The sequence below is a fragment of the Osmia lignaria genome, unplaced genomic scaffold (assembly GCF_051020975.1).
Source record: "Osmia lignaria lignaria isolate PbOS001 unplaced genomic scaffold, iyOsmLign1 scaffold0001, whole genome shotgun sequence".
Taxonomy (NCBI): domain Eukaryota; kingdom Metazoa; phylum Arthropoda; class Insecta; order Hymenoptera; family Megachilidae; genus Osmia; species Osmia lignaria.
This window is the reverse complement of record NW_027478158.1, coordinates 25,211,465-25,218,292: the sequence shown is the minus strand read 5'-3', so window position 1 is coordinate 25,218,292 and position 6,828 is coordinate 25,211,465.

Sequence of the window (6,828 nt, the reverse complement as noted above, 5' to 3'; positions counted from 1 at the left end):
ATGTTAAGAGACCTTTTTTGTAGAGAATTATGTTTCCTACAATTTATGTTCTACGATATTTTTTGATCAGAAGCGTAGTTTTCGAGATATATCGAGATATTTAAAAGTTCCGAAGCCGCACCAACATAATAGAGATACAGAAACACCGTGGCCCCTTTCTTTGAGATAGCTCTGCACTAGTGCGAGCTGCAAATGCCACTTCCAGCTTAGCTGTGCAGAAGAAGAACAACAAGAAGAAGAAATATCTCGAAATATGTCCGTCAGGCCCCTTCCCTTGAGATAAATCTGCAAATATCTCGGAAACGAAGCGAGCTATGGCAAAATGTTAAGAGACCTTTTTTGTAGATAATTAAGTTTCCTACTTTTTATGTTGTATGATATTTTTTGATCAGATGCGTAGTTCTCGAGATATATCAAGATATTTAAAAGTTCCGAAGCCGCACCAACATAATAGAGATACGGAAACACCGTGGCCCCTTTCTGTGAGATAACTCTGCACTATTGCGAGCTGCAAATGCCAGGTCGAGCTTAGCTGTGCAGAAGAAGCACAACAAGAACAAGAAATATCTCGGATTAAGTCCGTCAGGCCCCTTCCCTTGAGCTAAATCTGCAAATATCTCGGAAACGATGCGAGCTATGGCAAAATGTTAAGAGACCTTTTTTGTAGAGAATTAAGTTTCCCACTTTTTATGTTCTATGATATTTTTTGATCAGATGCGTAGTTCTCGAGATACATCAAGATATTTAAAAGTTCCGAAGCCGCACCAACATAATAGAGATACAGAAACACCGTGGCCCCTTTCTTTGAGATAACTCTGCACTATTGCGAGCTGCAAATGCCACTTCCAGCTTAGCTGTGCAGAAGAAGAACAACAAGCAGAAGAAATATCTCGAAATATGTCCGTCAGGCCCCTTCCCTTGAGATAAATCTGCAAATATCTCGGAAACGAAGCGAGCTATGGCAAAATGGTAAGAGACCTTTTTTGTAGAGAATTAAGTTTCCCACTTTTTATGTTCTATGATATTTTTTGATCAGATGCGTAGTTCTCGAGATATATCAAGATATTTAAAAGTTCCGAAGCCGCACCAACATAATAGAGATACAGAAACACCGTGGCCCCTTTCTTTGAGATAACTCTGCACTATTGCGAGCTGCAAATGCCACTTCCAGCTTAGCTGTGCAGAAGAAGAACAACAAGCAGAAGAAATATCTCGAAATATGTCCGTCAGGCCCCTTCCCTTGAGATAAATCTGCATATATCTCGGAAACGAAGCGAGCTATGGCAAAATGTTAAGAGACCTTTTTTGTAGAGAATTAAGTTTTCTACTTCTTATGTTCTATGATATTTTTTGATCAGATGCGTAGTTCTCGAGATATATCAAGATATTTAAAAGTTCCGAAGCCGCACCAACATAATAGAGGTACAGAAACACCGTGGCCTCTTTCTTTGAGATAACTCTGCACTATTGCGAGCTGCAAATGCCACTTCCAGCTTAGCTGTGCAGAAGAAGAACAACAAGAAGAAGAAATATCTCGAAATATGTCCGTCAGGCCCCTTCCCTTGAGATAAATCTGCAAATATCTCGGAAACGAAGCGAGCTATGGCAAAATGTTAAGAGACCTTTTTTGTAGAGAATTGAGTTTCCTCCTTTTTATGTTGTATGATATTTTTTGATCAGATGCGTAGTTCTCGAGATATATCAAGATATTTAAAAGTTCCGAAGCCGCACCAACATAATAGAGGTACAGAAACACCGTGGCCTCTTTCTTTGAGATAACTCTGCACTATTGCGAGCTGCAAATGCCACTTCCAGCTTAGCTGTGCAGAAGAAGAACAACAAGAAGAAGAAATATCTCGAAATATGTCCGTCAGGCCCCTTCCCTTGAGATAAATCTGCAAATATCTCGGAAACGAAGCGAGCTATGGCAAAATGTTAAGAGACCTTTTTTGTAGAGAATTGAGTTTCCTACTTTTTATGTTGTATGATATTTTTTGATCAGATGCGTAGTTCTCGAGATATATCAAGATATTTAAAAGTTCCGAAGCCGCACCAACATAATAGAGGTACAGAAACACCGTGGCCTCTTTCTTTGAGATAACTCTGCACTATTGCGAGCTGCAAATGCCACTTCCAGCTTAGCTGTGCAGAAGAAGAACAACAAGAAGAAGAAATATCTCGAAATATGTCCGTCAGGCCCCTTCCCTTGAGATAAATCTGCAAATATCTCGGAAACGAAGCGAGCTATGGCAAAATGTTAAGAGACCTTTTTTGTAGAGAATTGAGTTTCCTCCTTTTTATGTTGTATGATATTTTTTGATCAGATGCGTAGTTCTCGAGATATATCAAGATATTTAAAAGTTCCGAAGCCGCACCAACATAATAGAGGTACAGAAACACCGTGGCCTCTTTCTTTGAGATAACTCTGCACTATTGCGAGCTGCAAATGCCACTTCCAGCTTAGCTGTGCAGAAGAAGAACAACAAGAAGAAGAAATATCTCGAAATGTGTCCGTCAGGCCCCTTCCCTTGAGATAAATCTGCAAATATCTCGGAAACGAAGCGAGCTATGGCAAAATGTTAAGAGACCTTTTTTGTAGAGAATTGAGTTTCCTACTTTTTATGTTGTATGATATTTTTTGATCAGATGCGTAGTTCTCGAGATATATCAAGATATTTAAAAGTTCCGAAGCCGCACCAACATAATAGAGGTACAGAAACACCGTGGCCTCTTTCTTTGAGATAACTCTGCACTATTGCGAGCAGCAAATGCCACTTCCAGCTTAGCTGTGCAGAAGAAGAACAACAAGAAGAAGAAATATCTCGAAATATGTCCGTCAGGCCCCTTCCCTTGAGATAAATCTGCAAATATCTCGGAAACGAAGCAAGCTATGGCAAAATGTTAAGAGACCTTTTTTGTAGAGAATTGAGTTTCCTCCTTTTTATGTTGTATGATATTTTTTGATCAGATGCGTAGTTCTCGAGATATATCAAGATATTTAAAAGTTCCGAAGCCGCACCAACATAATAGAGGTACAGAAACACCGTGGCCTCTTTCTTTGAGATAACTCTGCACTATTGCGAGCTGCAAATGCCACTTCCAGCTTAGCTGTGCAGAAGAAGAACAACAAGAAGAAGAAATATCTCGAAATATGTCCGTCAGGCCCCTTCCCTTGAGATAAATCTGCAAATATCTCGGAAACGAAGCGAGCTATGGCAAAATGTTAAGAGACCTTTTTTGTAGAGAATTAAGTTTCCTACTTTTTATGTTCTATGATATTTTTTGATCAGATGCGTAGTTCTCGAGATATATCAAGATATTTAAAAGTTCCGAAGCCGCACCAACATAATAGGGATACAGAAACACCGTGGCCCCTTTCTTTGAGATAACTCTGCACTAGTGCGAGCCGCAAATGCCACTTCCAGCTTAGCTGTGCAGAAGAAGAACAACAAGAAGAAGAAATATCTCGAAATATGTCCGTCAGGCCCCTTCCCTTGAGATAAATCTGCAAATATCTCGGAAACGAAGCGAGCTATCGCAAAATGTTAAGAGACCTTTTTTGTAGAGAATTATGTTTCCTACAATTTATGTTCTACGATATTTTTTGATCAGAAGCGTAGTTTTCGAGATATATCGAGATATTTAAAAGTTCCGAAGCCGCACCAACATAATAGAGATACAGAAACACCGTGGCCCCTTTCTTTGAGATAGCTCTGCACTAGTGCGAGCTGCAAATGCCACTTCCAGCTTAGCTGTGCAGAAGAAGAACAACAAGAAGAAGAAATATCTCGAAATATGTCCGTCAGGCCCCTTCCCTTGAGATAAATCTGCAAATATCTCGGAAACGAAGCGAGCTATGGCAAAATGTTAAGAGACCTTTCTTGTAGAGAATTAAGTTTCCTACTTTTTATGTTCTATGATATTTTTTGATCAGATGCGTAGTTCTCGAGATATATCAAGATATTTAAAAGTTCCGAAGCCGCACCAACATAATAGAGATACAGAAACACCGTGGCCCCTTTCTTTGAGATAACTCTGCACTATTGCGAGCTGCAAATGCCACTTCCAGCTTAGCTGTGCAGAGGAAGAACAACAAGAAGAAGAAATATCTCGAAATATGTCCGTCAGGCCAGTTCCTTTGAGCTGAATCTGCAAATATCTCGGAAACGATGCGAGCTATGGCGAAATGTTAAGAGACCTTCTTTGTAGAAAATTAAGTTTCCTACTTTTTATCTTCTATGATATTTTTTGATCAGATGCGTAGTTCTCGAGATAGATCAAGATACTTAAAAGTTCCGAAGCCGCACCAACATAATAGAGATACAGAAACACCGTGGCCCCTCTCTTTGAGATAACTCTGCACTATTGCGAGCTGCAAATGCCACTTCCAGCTTAGCTGTGCAGAAGAAGAACAACAAGAAGAAGAAATATCTCGAAATATGTCCGTCAGGCCCCTTCCCTTGAGATAAATCTGCAAATATCTCGGAAACCAAGCGAGCTATGGCAAAATGTTAAGAGACCTTTTTTGTAGAGAATTATGTTTCCTACAATTTATGTTCTATGATATTTTTTGATCAGAAGCGTAGTTTTCGAGATATATCGAGATATTTAAAAGTTCCGAAGCCGCACCAACATAATAGAGATACAGAAACACCGTGGCCCCTTTCTTTGAGATAACTCTGCACTAGTGCGAGCTGCAAATGCCACTTCGAGCTTAGCTGTGCAGAAGAAGAACAACAAGAAGAAGAAATATCTCGAAATATGTCCGTCAGGCCCCTTCCCTTGAGATAAATCTGCAAATATCTCGGAAACGAAGCGAGCTATGGCAAAATGTTAAGAGACCTTTTTTGTAGAGAATTAAGTTTCCTACTTTTCATGTTCTATGATATTTTTTGATCAGAAGCGTAGTTTTCGAGATATATCGAGATATTTGAAAGTTCCGAAGCCGCACCAACATAATAGGGATACAGAAACACCGTGGCCCCTTTCTTTGAGATAACTCTGCACTAGTGCGAGCCGCAAATGCCACTTCCAGCTTAGCTGTGCAGAAGAAGAACAACAAGAAGAAGAAATATCTCGAAATATGTCCGTCAGGCCACTTCCCTTGAGATAAATCTGCAAATATCTCGGAAACGAAGCGAGCTATGGCAAAATGTTAAGAGACGTTTTTTGTAGAGAATTATGTTTCCTACAATTTATGTTCTATGATATTTTTTGATCAGAAGCGTAGTTTTCGAGATATATCGAGATATTTAAAAGTTCCGAAGCCGCACCAACATAATAGAGATACAGAAACACCGTGGCCCCTCTCTTTGAGATAACTCTGCACTATTGCGAGCTGCAAATGCCACTTCCAGCTTAGCTGTGCAGAAGAAGAACAACAAGAAGAAGAAATATCTCGAAATATGTCCGTCAGGCCACTTCCCTTGAGATAAATCTGCAAATATCTCGGAAACGAAGCGAGCTATGGCAAAATGTTAAGAGACGTTTTTTGTAGAGAATTATGTTTCCTACAATTTATGTTCTATGATATTTTTTGATCAGAAGCGTAGTTTTCGAGATATATCGAGATATTTAAAAGTTCCGAAGCCGCACCAACATAATAGAGATACAGAAACACCGTGGCCCCTTTCTTTGAGATAACTCTGCACTAGTGCGAGCCGCAAATGCCACTTCCAGCTTAGCTGTGCAGAAGAAGAACAACAAGAAGAAGAAATATCTCGAAATATGTCCGTCAGTCCACTTCCCTTGAGATAAATCTGCAAATATCTCGGAAACGAAGCGAGCTATGGCAAAATGTTAAGAGACGTTTTTTGTAGAGAATTATGTTTCCTACTTTTTATCTTCTATGATATTTTTTGATCAGATGCGTAGTTCTCGAGATAGATCAAGATACTTAAAAGTTCCGAAGCCGCACCAACATAATAGAGATACAGAAACACCGTGGCCCCTCTCTTTGAGATAACTCTGCACTATTGCGAGCTGCAAATGCCACTTCCAGCTTAGCTGTGCAGAAGAAGAACAACAAGAAGAAGAAGTATCTCGAAATATGTCCGTCAGGCCCCTTCCCTTGAGATAAATCTGCAAATATCTCGGAAACGAAGCGAGCTATCGCAAAATGTTAAGAGACCTTTTTTGTAGAGAATTATGTTTCCTACAATTTATGTTCTACGATATTTTTTGATCAGAAGCGTAGTTTTCGAGATATATCGAGATATTTAAAAGTTCCGAAGCCGCACCAACATAATAGAGATACAGAAACACCGTGGCCCCTTTCTTTGAGATAACTCTGCACTAGTGCGAGCTGCAAATGCCACTTCCAGCTTAGCTGTGCAGAAGAACAACAAGAAGAAGAAATATCTCGAAATATGTCCGACAGGCCCCTTCCCTTGAGATAAATCTGCAAATATCTCGGAAACGATGCGAGCTATGGCGAAATGTTAAGAGACCTTTTTTGTAGAGAATTAAGTTTCCTACTTTTTATCTTCTATGATATTTTTTGATCAGATGCGTAGTTCTCGAGATAGATCAAGATACTTAAAAGTTCCGAAGCCGCACCAACATAATAGAGATACAGAAACACCGTGGCCCCTCTCTTTGAGATAACTCTGCACTATTGCGAGCTGCAAATGCCACTTCCAGCTTAGCTGTGCAGAAGAAGAACAACAAGAAGAAGAAATATCTCGAAATATGTCCGTCAGGCCCCTTCCCTTGAGATAAATCTGCAAATATCTCGGAAACGAAGCGAGCTATGGCAAAATGTTTAGAGACCTTTCTTGTAGAGAATTAAGTTTCCTACTTTTTATGTAGTATGATATTTTTTGATCA